General features: G+C 43.6%; 1 protein-coding gene across 1 annotated transcript in view; it reads right to left on the reverse strand.

Annotated features, from left to right (window-relative positions):
• LOC112566252 (potassium voltage-gated channel subfamily KQT member 1-like) overlaps positions 1-15897 on the reverse strand; it is a 54889-nt gene extending 38992 nt beyond the window's left edge. The window contains exon 1 of the mRNA XM_025242307.1: positions 14865-15897. The gene's annotated coding sequence lies outside the window, so the exon portion shown is untranslated. The remainder of the gene's footprint in view (positions 1-14864) is intronic.
• Between the last annotated feature and the right edge of the window lie 1780 nt (positions 15898-17677).

Genomic DNA, 17677 nt, shown 5'->3' on the forward strand with positions numbered 1-17677 from the left:
AGGGCAATGACATGTGATATAGTCAAGTCTTCTGTGACACAGGCAAGTCAAGCCAACTGCTGTTGGACCTTCCCTGTATATCGCGAAGAAGAAATTTCATGGTCTGCAGATCCAGGGTGAGACATTGCTTCTGTCTCCATCCACATCAGACAACTGTTTCTCCTGTTGACTGTATTTTGTTTTTTGCCACATATGTGGAACTTGTCATTTTTGGTGTATGTATAGCTACAATGACAAAAACGTGGCGAGGACACAGCTACTTTAAAGAGTAAAAATGTAAATGTAACCTTCCTGCAGGACACTAGAACCAAAATCCGGACCGAAAAAAAGAAATGAATATGGATTAGTGCTGTGGTGCGCGAACTAAAAGTCATAAAATGCATTATGGACGAGATAATGCCCCAGTGGCTTATGGAAAAGGTTGCGGCTATGTATAATGAAATGATGCCACTTAGGAGGAGCTGCGATGGGAGGAAGAGAAAATACGCATCCTCCATTCTCTCTATCGTCAAGGCCGCTACACCGAACACCAAGCTGTGCTCTTCACTCGTTCTTACCTGACTTCTGTCATCTGACTCGAAACATTGTCTATGGTGTGACCTTTATGCCATTACATCGACCTTTTCTCCGCTCGTGCCTCGCGGGGCATTACCTTGTGACGTCATCTCGAGGAGCATCAGGTGCGATGGAAATTTCCAAATGTAAAAGTCAGCGATAACAAGACCGTGGTGCCTGGAAATGTCACATCACTACCATCATCGGCCTACTGATGACATTACAGTGAATGACAACAAGATGCATAATGAAAAACCCGAAACATTCCAGTGAGAAGTTTGCCCTCGTGAACTATCACGTGACAAACATGGTCACTAAACAGGAAATCATAAATTTTAAAAGGCCAGCTCGTGATAAAACATGACCAAAGGTATGATTTCTGCTCATTCTACTTTCTTTCATTCATCCCTCATCATTCTCAGCACGCTGAGCACAAACTCAGGCGCCCTCTGGCGAGTCCGTCTCGCGTATTTTCAGTTGCCTCTGACGTCACCGTATAAACGGCCGCCGTCGAGACACACTTAAAACAGGATTAACTCACAACCACTCTGCCTCCATACTGATGGTCTGTGGATGCTGTGTGGATGCTGTCTGTAGGTCCCGCTATCAGCCCTCGTCTTTCAACACTCGCGCGCCATCCTCTATAAAGAAGTCCATAAAACCTCGCCGTAGAAACACCACCTTCCGCAGCAGAATGTTTGGGAGTTTTTTCAGAGTTTTGTTTACTGAACATAATTTGTAAAATATGTGACGATGGTTGCCAAATTTCTTTTCTAACCATTTTGTACAAAGATAGTGAGAACAGTTCTAAAAGGTCTACAAATAAAACAACTATTCAAAATAAACCAAAAGAAACAATAAACAAGCTTATCATCGACAATTTTAGATTTTTTCTTTTAAAAGTTTTCTGAAAAAATTATTTTTAGGCAGCAGATGTAGTCTCTGCTCACAAAAAGTGATGCCCCCTGTGGACACTCGCGTCCCATTAATGGACAGATGGGGAGATCATATCCGTCGGTAGGATTAGATTATTTTTTCCCCGCAGTCACTCAGTCCAGTCGGCCCCTACACAGTTGTCCTCCCTCTTTCGATCCGTTTGTAAGAGCAGAACGCTTCGTCATCCTGTCTTTTGCGGGGAAAGACATGTTCCGCGTTCTTCGATTGACATTACATGAGCGTCGGCGATGCTGTCTACAACGGCTTTCACAAATCACGTGACCTGATGAAAACCATGACATGCGCAGACATCTGACACCAAGCGTGTCATTACGTGACGTCAGCAGCCTCGTTCTCGAGCTAGCCAACTGGCTGTGATAATAAGAGAGAACAGAGATTGCGCGCGCCTGTGTGTGTATATGTGTTTCCATCAGAAGATTAGCATCACTTCTCCTGCATCCATTATCACCACTACTTGATAAGCTCCCCTGTTGAGAATCTGTCTATAAATGTTTTCTCTGGATGCGTCTGTCGGAGATGAGAGGAATTTATGTGTGCAACTTCTTGATATTAAATTCTGGTTCGAAGGTGTGTAATTGTTATTTTCTTTCCTGGATCTCAAGAGTGATTCTGTGAGGACAGCAAAGTCAATAGCACCTTAATGCACAGAACGTGTTCTCTTGTCTTTGGTGAAGCCTCTCTTGGGTGATGTCTGGAGTGCTTGTGGATAATGTGTGTGTAATAGAAGCACAATAGACCATCTGTTCAAAGGAAGAGCTAGGGTTGACTACTCGGCCTGCTTCTTTATGATCCAGAACTCGTTGAACGATTTTACATGTTTATCTTTCTGGAACAAGTGTTGATAGAATGACAACACGATTAAAAAAAAAAAAGAGAAAAAAAAATATTGTGAGAAGTTTATCATCGTCAGTTATCAATGCTGGAATCTGGGTAATAGAGAGGCTTTAAGGTCTTTAAAAAAGCTAGACAGTTGTAACGAACTGCATTTGGAAAATGTTTCCTCCAATGACAGATTTGCACCATATGGCGATGGAGGTTAACGGAGAAAGAAAAGGCCGACAGCCAGCTCTGTAAATAAGTCTTACTTCTAGAGAGACAATAGTGGACAGAGTGAACATGCCTGTGTTGAGATGTACAAGCTGTGAACATGTCCTGCATCTTGATAGAAACACTGTGAACAGGTCAATGTCTAGATATCAGGCAACTTTGACATATCTGAAGACCTTTGGGCATCGTATTTTAATCTCCATTAAACACTGACCTATCCTCTAATTTTACGATTACACAATCATTGACAATACCATTCAATCCTTGTAAAAGTAGCAAAGAACAATTTTTGACAAGATTAAAACTGCATGAACACTGAAGACAAAACCACAAAATGGACATAAAGAGAGGAATTAAACTACTTGGCGCGGCTTTAAACAGCTTTCCTCCATAAATTCCGAACCACAGACGCTGCAGAGACCATTACTGGAAGCACAGGAATTCAAAACAGCAATAAATTCGAGGTTTAAGGAAACGCAGTTCTTGCTTCTTCTTGTTTAACAACTTCCTTTACGCAGGAGGAGATAACTGCAGGCAGAGAGGGTCGAGATGTCTCACACTTGTAAATTAAAGTCCGCGCCGTTTCCGCAGCTCCTCGACACCCCACCGAACGAGGCGGCCTATAAATTTCCCTTTGTACCCTCATCTGGTCTGGAAACATCCTGAAATTTAGTGGATCTTTCATGGATCCTTCAAGAAGGGAAAAAGCCACAAACAAAATGAGACGGAAAAACGCAATTCGCTAATCTTTCCGAGCAGCGAGGACTTCATGGGAGACAGGCAGGCGCGGGGGGCATCAAGACTCCGAGGGTTAATTTTCAAGCAGAAATTACCTCCTCTTGCAGGAAATGAAAAGCCTTGCTTCCTGCAGTATACCTAACTGCGTGGGGTACATCGTCGCAAAGAGTTTTTAAGACATCAAAATTTTCAGAAAATGGACCGCTAAGAGCTATCCGGGTATTTCCACCCTAATCTATCCGTGGACATTTTTAACAGAGGCTGAAAGAATTCAAGCGGCTGAAACATCTCTTGAGTGCACACAGTTCACTAAACAGAGTTCATTGGACCTGGTGCAGCAACAGATTGACAAAGACGGTTGCATCAGACTGGAACATAGCATCTTAGCTTTCCTGACTACACAGGTGTTTGATGTCGCGTGTTAGGTAGTTTATCCACAAACTAATGATAGGTCTGTATTTATCTAAAGAAAAATTTACAATAAAAATTTAAATGTAATACAAATACGCCATCGATCATTTCACATAATGTTCCTGTCGTTCCCTTTTATTCCACACTTGGAATCGTTACAGACACGGAATCGTTACAGATACACTCTCGTTGGTTACAAATGAATTCGGCATATTTATATCAGTCACAGCAACTGTTGGTGTTTCACCACAGAGCACCCGAGACGATGGAGGCTTAAGCCTCACATGAAACTGTCTTCATCAAATCTCTTCAGGCGTCTGGGAGTCTGGAACTAATGGCTTGTGTGCGCATGTCTGAATGGAACCTATGAATATCTGTCGTTGGGTATTCATGCCAGACCCACTTCCAGTTTATTTACGGGGCTGACAACCCGACTTTGAGTGGGTCATTATCTCAGGATACAATAATATGCACTATGTGCATTATGTGTCATGAAATAAAAAGATTTCGCCAACCCAAGCAAAATTCTGTTCTGGATGCTAAAGTATTCGTAAAAGTACTGAAGGCAATACTGGGGGAGAGAGAATTTGGTGTTTTATGCCGATCCAGCAACTGAGACTGTATCATGGCAAGGAAGCCAACCCTGAACTCAATCAGGAAAGCTGTGGACCAAACTTCAAACAATGTTGTCAAACAGAATAAACTAACAGCGATGCCAGCCCACCGACTGAGTGCAGCCCACAGCACAAAATTAAACAATGCACCGGGTGACATTTGGATAAATCAAGAAGAAACAAGGAAAGCCCATAAAATCACGGTATCATTCATGATTTATCCATCTTCACATTCTGCAAACAATTTATTTATAATCAGAGCGCATTTACTTTTACTGTAAGTTTTAAAATGTGCTTTGTAGGACGATGAGGCTGCAAGAACAAGACAAAAGTTTTTACTATTTTGCGAACTTTCACTTAGTTTTTGCGTAAAATTTAAGTTATGTAGATGAAAAAAAGAATGAATGAACATGATGCAAACACAAATATTTATAATTTAGCAAACAACTCGTTCACACTTCTGTCCCCAGTGGTTTTAGAAGTAATTAAGTTTTGTTATTGAGAAGTGACGACTGAGGTTCTCTTATTGCTGTTAACATCGCTGCTAGCCTTAATTAATGTCTTGTGTCTGTGTGTCAGTCAGCCTGTCGTACCGCAGGTGTCTTAGCTTCTTCCCACTGATGACTAACCTCCATCTCGTGCACCGCACGCGCCGGCGAGATTGCACCTCGGCCACGCAATCAACGGGAGGCGGGCATCAACAGCTGAGTCCTGCTCACCTTCATTAGCAGCTGGTGGAGCTGAGAGAGGAATGCACGCGTGTATGTGTGTGTATGTGTGCGCGCGTGTGTGTGTGTGTATGTGTGTGCGCGCGCGTGTGTGTATGTGTAGGTGTGTGCGTGTGTGTATGTGTGTGGGTATGTGCGTGTGCGTTCGCGTGTATGTGTGTGTGTGCGTTCGCGTGTGTGCATGTGTGTGTGCGTGCGCCTCTATTCCCATACTCTAAGTATATCGACAGTTTCATAGAAAGACTACAATGTTTTTCTCTTTATTTATTATTTGTGTAATTTTCTTCATTACCGTTTGCATAATCTTTTTTAAAGACAGCATCCCAGCCTGTATTTTTCCATCGAAAAAAATCAACAAAATGTTAGCAGTGCTTTAGCAGCAACAAAAACAAAATAAACAAAACCTGACTTTAATTAAAGTCTGACCTAAAAGTAAATAAAATACACAAAAGAAACAATGAACGTCAGACATCTGATGATGTTGTCCGCCTCTATTTTCTCACAAACATGTTTGCGTACCTTCACGCACTTGTGCACACATGTCCAAACACACACACACACATACGTACATGACTAATACACTCGCCAAGAGTGTCAGTCGGTCGTGCACTAGTTTGCACGCGCAGACTGACCGCGAGAGCTGTGAGCACGACACGTGACCACGATGCACTTTTGTGAAATGAGTAATACGAGAGTTCGGGATGAAGTCAGTAGAAGATCCTCCCCTCTAGGACCTACCACCACTGTCATGACAGGTGGAATCAGTTGTGTCAACTAAGTCTCGACAAAGTATTGCCTCCAAACATGCAGGGATCGAATCGTGTCTGTGGACAGCACCACAAGGAATTAAAAATTAGAGGCAAGGGATGTCTGAGAAGACAATAAACTGCATCCTGGGTTTTTTTTTCCCTTCCCCCTCCCCGCCCGCAACACACACACACGCGAGCTTAATAAATAAGCATTGATGACGGCATCGATGTGAAAGTGAATGTTTTCCATGATCCTGACGAATGACCGTAAGGAAGGCGAGGAGGAGGGGATGCTTCTATTAACGAAGCAAGCTATGTTTTATAATAATCCCACATTTATATATATACACACGCGCCAGCATCCAACCAAAAGTAGACAAAACCACTAACACACTGTCTCTCACACACGTGCACGGAACTGGAGCGACCAGGTGAAAGCCTCCACAACATCATCAGAAAAGCTCACAAAGCTTGTTTCTCCGTCTACAAACGCGGGATGTGGGCCACGACCTCTACACGTTTGACGCCGGTATCTGCGACTCCAACATCAACAGTCCTGGATGTTGTGATAAACTCATCCTCAGTCCTTCCTCCATCACCTGCCAGCTCCCATTCCCATCCCCATCCTCCCCTCCCCGTCCGCGCAGTAGTTTTATTTCGCAACTACTAATCCTTTTAGAGCCATTCCTCGTCCATCAAACAGATGGCTTCCTAGTGGACCACCCTGAGCACAGGTGGAGCTTCAGATGGAATAACCTGATTTTTGGATAAAAACAGTTTTATTCATCTTTTTACGTTCTTATTTTTCATCTTTCACTCTCATCCAGCTGTCGCATTTCACTTAATATTTATAAACCTGCGCAATCCACATGCGACATCTACTAGCAGAAGTCAACACATAAAACAAGAAGACAAGACTTTTTTATCCTGGCAGGGAAAAGGAACAAGGCTGTGTGGAACCCGACTCTAACGATGTTAATCAGAGTTGAAATGGAGGCTGGAGACGAGGCTACATTCTCACTGATCCTCCAGCGGAGGAGGATTTCCAGTCGCTGGCTTTTATTTTTTCGGCGGCTTTTAGCTGCTGTCTTCCTCTTCTTTCAGGGCAGTTTGCTGGCGACATCTGCCTGGAAACCAAAGCCTGGGAGGTGGATGGAAACACACTGACACATCTGTAAGCCCGTCTCACCTTCGCATGAAGATCTCCTAATGGGAGACAATCTGGTGCGTCTTCCGCTTGCTGTCTTATTTATGTCTTTGTTCAGGGCTCAACCGCTCTTCCTTCTTATTTCCTTTCACTTTCTTGGTTACATTCACTTATTCTTTATTTTTTTTTATTTCATTATTTTTTTTTAATCTTTCCTTCTTTCTTTCTGTCCCTAGTTCTCTCGGCCGTTTTGTCCGTCCAGACATATTCGGTATTGTGTTTTCCTTTTTACATGTTCATAATTTTCCCGAGCGATCTCAAAGACCAGCTCGCGTGCGTGTTTGTCCTGAAGCATGTGACAGCAGCTCGAAGAGTGTCAGTGAAGCGTGCACACCCGGGGTGATCAAAAGAACCTTAATGGGTGCCCGTGGCGAGACCCTGATGGACACAGCCCCGTGGGAGATGCTTTAGCTACGCTCCATTCAGTTTCATTACCTTTTGCCGACACAAAGTGCAGTGATTACAGAAGTATACAAATAATTAATTACAACACACATTTTTTGTAAAAGCATGCAATCATTACAATCACACAGACTACAGGAAATTGAACTTATTTTCAATGCTACGACCAAATTTCTAAGCTCTTGTGACGAGTAAAGAAAAAAGAAACAGATATTTCACAAAAATAAATAAAAATAATTTGAATGAGACGATGTCACGCTAAGGTAATCATCTCTTAATGTGTGGAAGCTAACCAGGACAAGACACATTGTCAACTCCTGACTCTGGAAGTCTCAGAGGAGGAGAGAACTGGTAGACCGACACGAACATTGGTGGCAGCAGAAAGTAAACTGTTGTCTTCTCTTAACAACTACACTGAGGATTACAAAAACTGGAAGCTTCCACTGGTTTGGATGCTTGGGTTGTCGAGTCTACGCTGATTAGTTCAAATCTTGACAATACCCGGCAACTGCGTCCATTTTGCATTTTTTTTTATGGGTGGGATGGGGGATGTTGGGGTGTGGGGGTCCTCAGCAAAGCTCGTGATTATGAGAGGCTCTCATGAACGAACACCGTGCTGGCAGTTATCGCGGGAGTTATTGAGATCATACGCTGCATTAATAATGACATCAGGATCAGCAGATGAGAAGCCTGGGGGGAGAAAAAAAATACGGAAAAACACTATATGAAAGAATATTGCTGAGGAAGGAAAGTAAATGCAAGTGATTATTTTTGTGGCAGGAAACGCTTTAGTTCTAAAAATGGGCTGTATTTTGGTTGGTGTTAGTGTAGACTGTTTGTCTAAAAATAATTATTAATATCACTACTTATAATAATAATGAGATTTTTCATCACATTTTCTCGCTATTCAAAGCGGACTCAAAACACTTTACAAATCCAGCAAGAAACAATAATAATGATGATAAATTTAATGAACTTACTCTTTTCTATGGTGTGTATAATTTTATGCCAAAAGCTTTGTTTTTGAAACAGGTGTGAATGTATTAGCAAGTCAACAACCGTTGGGTGTTTGAATCATGCATATGTATTATTATACTACTGCAGATAAAAAGAGAGAGATGCTTGGATGGATGAGAAAGGTCTTTGTTTCTCGGACACCCATACTGGGTCTCCAGGAGGTGTACCCGTGATGCCACATGGCACCCACAAGCAAAGAGCAAGCATGGAGTTGTTGAAGCATTGAGTTGCTCATTGATCTCAGCAAGACAACCACAATGGAACTGGCCACAACTTCAAAGTTGCCGCCTCCACACCTTGTTTGCGAGAGCAGAGAGCACCCTGCACATCAAAGGCAGGGATTGTGTCCCTTTCCTACGATTGGCAAAGAGCATCCACACGGGAAGCAAGCAGAGCGAGGGGAGATAATCCGTGATGATAGAAGTAAGATCGTGTGTTTGTGTGTTTGTTTTAAATGCGAAATAATATCTTGTATTGGCAGATTGTGAGAAGACAAGAGTTGTACCTTCTCAGTAACACCAATCACCACTCAGATGCACTGTCCTCCTGTCCAAATGTCACTAGCAACCCTGACAGCTGTGATAACAAGGGCAAATCACAAGATTTTCTCATCAAAGCTCATCAAAACTCATCAGCAACTCAAACCCAGCAATTGATGATGCGATTCCTACTACAAGATGTCTGCGAGGAGTTTTTGTCGAAGTGCTCAGTCTAAAGGGGCCAGGGCATGGCTGAGTGGCTAGAGCCCAAACCCGGACGGGTACGAGATTGTTTTTATCTGTGTTAATGGACACTGTACTCCAAGTTCAAGAGTGCAGCCAGCGAGACCCTTTCAGGCCCCGTGGCAGAGAGGCACAGTTATCGTCGGTTATCTGCAGCACCGATGCCACATCATCACTGGTGATGAAAGGCAAGTAGTTTGTGTTTTATGAAAGTGCAGGTTTGGAAGTGTTCGTGGGGCAGCTGACTTATCAGGTAAGGAATGAGATGTCCCGTGTGTTTGCATAGTACAGACATCGTGGTGTTGTACACACGTGTGCAGCCTTTTCACAAGGTTTAAAATTGCATTTTAGAGCTTTCCAGACCAAGATATCATTTTGATGTGAAGCTTATCTTTAAGTTACCAGAAGCGTCATTGTCGACGAGTACCTTCTGCTGAGTTTGGACTGAAATCTGCTCATCCAGCACCTGGCTGTCCATGGCATAAAACTGATGAAATCAGTGAGAGAAAAGCTATTTTGACAGTTTTTTTTTATTCCGACCTGAAGCAGCAACAACTGTCTGACCAGACATACCTCTCAGTCACCTACACCATCCTCGAGTTACTTCATGTGCAACCTCCTGTTCTCACTTCTTCAGAAGAGTATGTTAGCAATTTTAATACTCGACCTCTTCGGTGGGCAGATGGCAAACACTTAATAAGCTTAATAAAAGACAAACAACGATGACAACAAAAATGACCGCCTAACCTTAACACAAACCCTACTACCAAGCCAAAGGTATAAAAGTATGACTACTTAGTCAAAAACATGATTTACAGGTGAAAAATGTTACAGCCAAGCAGAAACACGTTACAACCATCAGTCTTCAAATAAACCTAGAAAAAGGTTTTGATTTTTGTCGTCTGGTTTTTAAGCTCAGCTGTCAAGTTTTTTTGCCATCTGCCCATTGAAAAAAGCGAATATTAATATTTTAAACACTGAGGTAAACATTCAGGGTCAAACAACTCAGCAGTCGAGAGGTCATCGTGACCGTCTGGCACTCTCTTTCGTTTATCTCTTGCCTCCCTCCTCCAGCCCCGAGAAGGTAAGTGGGTGCGAAGACAGGATGGAATGTACGAGGTAAGAGCTCTGGTGTAGAGTAAGCAAAACTTCGCTTGCAGAGGGGAAGAAAAAGTTGTGATTAACAATTTGTAAGATGAAACTTCAGGGTTGGAAGGGAAAGTCACTACTAACACAAGAATATTGTGACAATACATACCTGGGCTCAAAGGTCATCAGTATTGACACATTATAATGAGATACTACATGATTAGGAAGACATGTCACAAGTGTTGGCACAATGACAGCATGACACTATGTGGTTTGGATACAAAACAGTTAAAGTTATGATTATGTGGTTGAGAATTATGTCTGAATATGGAAATCAACCTTGTATGAGCTGGAGCGCATGTGAGTTGTATATATATACATAGTAAGTATGCGTTTGTACATGTGTATTTGTCTTAATTTTTTTTAATTTTAATTCACTTTGTGTAACATTCGTATGTTTTATCTTTCCTCTTTTGTCTTTGTTTCTTTTAACTGTGTTCGAAGACCTTTACAACTGTAAACGATCAGACGCTGGTCGTTTGTACCTTTCTATCTTTCGCTCTTTCTTAATTTTTTCCTTCTCATGGATTTCATCTTTTCTTCTTTCACAACTCTCTTTCTTATCATTGTTTTCTCACTCACGCCTTCTTCAATATTCACCACTCCTGGATTCATATTTTCTCTATTTTCTCTACTACGCCAATGCTTGTTTAGCCTCGCCTTTGACACTTTCAAATTACAGCTATTCAACTGCTTTTCAGGTTTTCTAACTCCTCACTTTTCCTCCAAGAAAACCATTTTCATTTTCAACTATGTTTCTTTCTATCGCAGGAAATCTGAAGATCAAGGGAGCTAAACATCGGGGCAAGATTACAGGAGACCACGAAACACACTTTTCCCAAGAGGAAGAACTCACGCATGCGCAGTCACGATGCACGTGAAGCACGCGTAGTGTTAGTGTGCGGGGCACGCAACCCACGTGTAATGTGTACGTCAGAGTTACTTCCCCTCTCAGGCCCGCCATGCTGCCAGTGGATGCCCCGCTTCTTGCTGGCGCTGCTCTGTGTTGGGGCGTCCTAATTGCGAGATACACCTGAAGCGTGCTGTCTATGAAGTGGCCAATTATATCAGTCTTCTGGTGCTAACAAGCATTTTCTTGAAAGGTTTTCAAGAGAAAAATGTTTCGTAATCATGTAAGCACTGCTGGACGTTGGCTTGAATACATTTTGTCTGGTCACGCACCTGCTACTCTCAGAACATCACATCTGCTCTCTAGAATGAGCACTTATTCATACACATGCTACTCTCTCTCACACACACACACAAATATAACATCCTTATACTTATCTGCACAATAACACTCACATATATCGAGTAGGAATCCATGAAAAAAATCTCATCAGGACCAACTCTACCACCACACAGAAGCTAACAGAGAGATTGACAACTGGATTTACGGACCGACGGACATATAAAAGAGGCATGCTAAGAGAGGCAGCCTCGGGCAGTAAGTCAGTCAAAGGATGTGAATCCCTTCAAAGACCAGGAGACAGCATTTGGGTCACATCCCCAGCCTCAGGCGCTGATTGAAATGGTATTAAGGTGAGGAGAGGAGCAGAGAGCAGACACCAGCACGCCTGACCTCACAGGTCGTGTGTCGCAGACGGTTCCAGTGTAGTCCTGTCACAACCAACAGTCCAGCCGCAGGGAGAGGTGGGCGTGCCCGTCGGAAGAAGAAAAGGTTAGATCCTGCCTTACCCCAGTACAGAGGGAAACATCTGGTGTCACAATTCAATAAACAAATAATTAGGTCGGTGTGATGATACCGGCGTCTGTTGCAGCACTCTGCCAAATTCTTCGTTAGATGTTAATGGGTACATGAAGATGTCTGGACTAAAGAAGGGGAATTTGATGGATCCACGATAATGGTCTGATAGCATCACGTGCCTAATAGAGTTATTTTGTTTTCATTTGCAAAAGAGTGTGGAAACATGAATGCCTCCGTGGACTGGTACAGACCAGTGTTTTGAATTTTTTCAGGAGAAAATATTGTCAACCTACCCGTCGTCGACACTCACGTTCAGCTTTGATGAGTTAAAACTTTTAATTTCTCAATATGGATACATTGTATGTAAATGTATGAATAAGGGTTACTTTGTGTGTGTGTGTCCTTACTTTGCTGTGTGTTTAGTCCTGTGTGTGAGAGTGTGTGAATCCCACAGACCGACCCAATGCAGACGCAAATGTGCGCACAAAGGCGCGAGTGTCTGATGTTGACCGATGTCACAACCTCTATTGATGCAATAATGGACATGAATATTGCATAAGTTTGTGGTCAACAACTGTGTGGAGTTTTAATTTCCATTCTGTTCCCCAGCTTGCATGTGTACGGGATGGGAGGTCACTCAGTAGCAGTGACTAGCGGCGCCACCTACTGACACGTCACTAGGGTGTGGAGGGTGTGGAGGGTAAGTCAGGAGTGCAGTAATATACTGTATAGGTATATTGTCTGAATTACGAGCCTCAGTGACAGACTGAAATTACCTTAATAAATGCCTTGGAGACCGACTGCAATTGTCTGAATGAAGAGCTGAAAGACACGTCGGTGAAAAGGTGGTAATGGAGTTTATTTATGCACCTCAAATAAATACACAGACACAAACGCATACAGACAAACGTACACACTCATATCTCTAGCTCCTGGATGTTTGGCTTTTGAATTTTTTCTTTCCACCATTTAATTGTTAACACCCGTTTGAAAAGAGCCAAAGGTGATCACATGTGATACTCTGACTTTTCTAACTGTCATACAATTAACAACATCCTCACACAATGACCACCGACATGACAAAGCCCTCATGAAGGCTCCAGCATTGTCCTCCAGGTAAAAGGATCGACAGGTAATGGTAGAGAGGACGTATGTCTGTGTTCTGACGGTGAGATCGATACCAGCCACGTATGACCACGTCACCCACTTCTGGAACACGGGTATGGATCGGTGTGTGTGTCACAGCACATAATGGTCGGGTGGGTGAGATGACGACGACTGCTGATGTAATGTGATCGTGGGGTGTACAGCAGCCTCGTGCCAGCAGCTCAGGTGTGGGTAGGCAGCAGCACCTGGCGCCAGGTGACTGAACATCGGCATCAAAGGTGATTCCAATTGCCGCTGGTCCTCATCCTTGTATCCATGACAACACTCACAGTTCGTAGAGTTCGCTTCAGTACGAACCACGTGACCATCTTCAGAAAATTCTGGAATTTACACGCGATAGTCTTGTGCTTTAACACGATGAACACGTGTTTACGTGTCAGGAATGTTTGTGTCCACACGATAAACATAAGGACCACGTGTCCACGCAGGATGATGTGAGCTTTGGTCAGTTATCTCTTTGTTGTTTCGTTATTACCACGCTGGGTCACGTGTCTAACGCACGTCGTTACACGATTACTTCAATTGATTCTCCCTCAAACAAATTAACAACAAACAACAAAACGAGCAAACATGATAACAAAAGCAGAAAATTCACACTTTCGCGTGGCTCTGCCTACTTAAAAAAAAAAAAAAAAAAATCAAATATTTCATTGTTTCTGACCTATGAACTCCTCCGCATCAGCGTTCGTGTCCTAGGCGCGCAATTAATTTTTGTTTGTGTTGAACTAACAAAGTGTTGATGGGTTCTGATAACAGCAGTCAGTAGTTGTCAGCTTGCTCATGTTTAGCTTGCAAATTATTTTTCTTTTACTCACTTGGGGAGACCCCAGAGTGAGTTTGTGAGGCATGGTGTCTGTACCTCCTCCTGCCTCTGTTTGTTGTGTTTTGAGGACAGAATGTAATTTGTAAAGTGTGTATGTGTGTGTGTGTGCACGTGCACTTCAACAGCGATCTGCAACAGTATGTCAGCTTTGAAACTGTCCAAGCCACTCATAAGTTTCATGTAGGAAAATTGAAAAACAAAAATTAAAAGAAGTGGGATTAGAATACAAAGGACTGATACTTGCACACAAACCTCTGAATTACCTTTTTGTTTAGCCTCAAAAGGTAAGTAATAATAAATAGTGGATTTTTTTTATTTATTTATTTTTGCTCTCTATACTTCAAAGTAAATGAAGCTGATGCATCTTGTATTCCTTGAACTAATATTCGCAAGATCATCGCCGCCTGTCTAATGATGTAGGATCTCATTAACTAGTCTCTTTTATGTTTCTCATAAATCAGCGGATGTGCTTATTGGATCATGTAACCAACTCGCCTCATAAACATTTACAGCTGCTTTGTTTTATGAGCTACAGACCTCTGTGAGCAGCATATTCTCACTGTGGTTTATGTGATAACCACCCATAAAGAAGCATATTGTCAATAGTTCATGTAATCGTCTCACAAAGTCCACACTGAATGCAGTGAGGCTTTGTGATTAACGTTTAATTACTACCCATAATTTTAATAAACATGATATGTTTTATTTATTTCAGGAAAATAAATGCTTTAAGTTAACACTCATGTACCAACATATAATCATTTTTGTTTTCTTAAGCGAAAGTCGTGGATAACAAACACCCATCGTGCACCAAGCATGAATGTAAGTAGAAGGAATCAGATGCTAAAGTTACAAAGACAAATTACTTACCTTCGTGATGTCAGGCATCCTTATTGTGAACAAAATGAGGGAAGAAACAGCTTTAACAAAATAATAGCTGGATTCTGTGCCGGGTATCAAGAAGTTGTCATCGTCGTATCGTCGACGAGTCGATGTTTCCTTTCATCAGATTTCGAATGTCGTCCGTCCCCACTGATCTCTCGCCCTCGACTGACAGAATCCTCGGTTACAGAGGTCGTCTCCAACAAGAAGTCGGAGATATCACAACCCCACTGAGACCCCAGTACGACTCCACCACCACGAGAGGTTTTGTTTACAGATCAGCTGACTGTGTCTCTGACGTCATCCACCACGTCACTTCCTTCATCGAATCAGAAGCCGCTGTGTGTTTCCTCACGTACAGAAGGGCGATGCAGTCTTGAACCGTTGTGAAAGAAAGAAAGCAGAAAATCCTCGGAGGCATTCCATTCAGGAAAGGAGGAAGGACAGGAGGCTGAGATGAGAGGCGAACCAGGGACAACACTTCGTTCCCGCGCCGGCAGCCTCGCTCTGATTGTCGTGACGGCGCGGTGCGTGGCGGGAGATATCGTCACGAGATACACCGGGTACCGGGTACCTCTCGCCCAAGGCCTCCGCCGCTCGCCGCACAAAAGCCTTTGCGTGTCAGGTGAGCCAGTGCGGAAACACCACTCTGGCATCGGAGGAAGCCGGGAGGGGCGAGGGGCGCTGCAAGTGGTCCATGGTTACCGACGAGAGATGAGAGAGGAGGAGCAGCAGCGGTGACGACGATGGCGGTGTTGTGAGGATGGAGCCCTGTGGTGTAGGCTCAGGCTCCTGCGCCTGTTGATGTTGGCGACTGAGAGAGCGCGAGCGCTCGCCGTGGCTTTATCTACGAGCGCTACGCGGCGAACTGTCAGCCGCGCGCTACACACCAGCCGGCGAACGCTTGACAGACGAGCGACCGCTTTCTTCACGACTTCGGCGATCCTTCCTTCTTCACTATCTTAGCATGACAGGGTCAGACTCGTCTTTGTTGTTCCTCAACTAGAGGTGAATGAGTCTACAGGTTGTGATTAGTCAGCAGTCCCTGAGGTCTGAGACGAACAGACGTTAATGATTTATAAAGATTAATGGCGGTTCAAGGGATGGAACTGTCGTCTGAGAGCCAAGATTTGTCTGTCGTGTGCTGGTTGTTTTCTCACTGAGTGTGGGAATGAAGTGTAAACCAGCATGTAGCGACTAGGCCACTAGACTAAGTGCAGGTGTGTTTACCAATATGATTGTCACACGAACCTCTTTTGTTGTTTGTTTTCCACCCTATTTCTCTCTCCTGTGGTCGGACAAGCACGTACATGAACAAATTCCATTGTCTACACAGGAAAAATATTATCACACACACAAACACACTGACCGACAAGTACAGATAATCTCTCACACGCATGCGCTCTCTCTTGTTTTTCTGACTGATTCCTTTGAAAATACAAAGAGGTACAGATATATAATTATCCACACACAAACACCCTAAACACACACACAGAAGTACCCCACTACCTCCAGGGTCTTCTGTCTCGCGCGCCAGACGCTAGTTGCCCTTGCCTACCCTCCCTCAAAGCTCACTACAAAAGGTTGTTTAAGGTTTTCTTTGGGGGGAGACTTTGAAAAGGTATTCATTGAGTCAGTCCGGGCTTTCAAGCCGCTACATGTCGATACTCACGTGATGTGGGGCAGATAAGCAGGCCCACAATGGCGGCCCAGTAATGGAGTTAGGGGCCAGACAGCGCCGAGTGCAGTTTAATTAAGTGGGTGCCTCTGTATCCACTGAATAGCTCGCCACCCTGACATTAGCTACAGAGACCTCTTAGCACCCGCGGTCTTCAAATCTTGTTTCAACCAAAGGCAGAAGTAATGGTGTCCCCGTAGTTGTACATCGTGTCAAGTGCCAGGGACTTTGTTAACACAAAGATGAAAAAGACCGTTGACCGTTGTTAATATTAAATAACAGTTCAGTTTTGACGCAGAGAAAATCCAGATGTCAAGAAGAAACAGGTCAGTTGGGTGGAGGAGTTTAAGGACAAGAGTATTTATGACCGAGTGGGTTTATGAAATAGTGACCTGGATGCAAGACGACCAGAGAGTTGGAGGTCTGGAATGGGAAGAATAGCTTCAAGCTGTCCCACTGTGTGAGCCAATTAGCCGATCCATTTTGTCAAGTGATTATGAGTGACCAAGGCAACGATGATTACAGGTGGTCATGACGACTTAGATTCATGTTACACTGTTTTGTTGGGCTTTTACCATTGTCTGCATTAGTTTATTCAACTTCTTCTGTCCCTCCATGACTGTCTCAATTCCTCTTTTTTAACCCAGTTTCATTCCTTCTTTCTCTCTCACACACCGCAATTCGCTTGTTCAAAGAGTAGTTTTGCTTTCTTGATTTGAGAAATACCAAGACATAAACGCGCACGAACGCACGCATACAGACAGACTGAGGACCGAGACTAGTCCAGGGGATGAAGTCAAGCGAGTGGCTGACACACTGGCACTGACTCTTTGTTCATCTGTAGTCACCAGCACCAGCAGCAGCAGCCCCCCCCCCCCCCGCCCGCCTGATGTCGCAGGTCGCCACGTGTCGCCAGTCACAGAGGGCGCTTCGATCACACGGTACCCGGCGAGCTGCAGACTCCCTTTATCGTCCTTCAATCGACCAGCAGAAAGGGATTTCATGGCAAACCATTCCACCAGGACCTCCTCTGAGTTGTTTTCTTCTTGGTCTTGATCCCTTCCCCCCTCTTTTTTTTTTTGACATACGACACAGTATTTAGTTACACATGACACATCATGTC

Source organism: Pomacea canaliculata, linkage group LG6 (genome assembly GCF_003073045.1).
Source record: "Pomacea canaliculata isolate SZHN2017 linkage group LG6, ASM307304v1, whole genome shotgun sequence".
Classification (NCBI taxonomy): domain Eukaryota; kingdom Metazoa; phylum Mollusca; class Gastropoda; order Architaenioglossa; family Ampullariidae; genus Pomacea; species Pomacea canaliculata.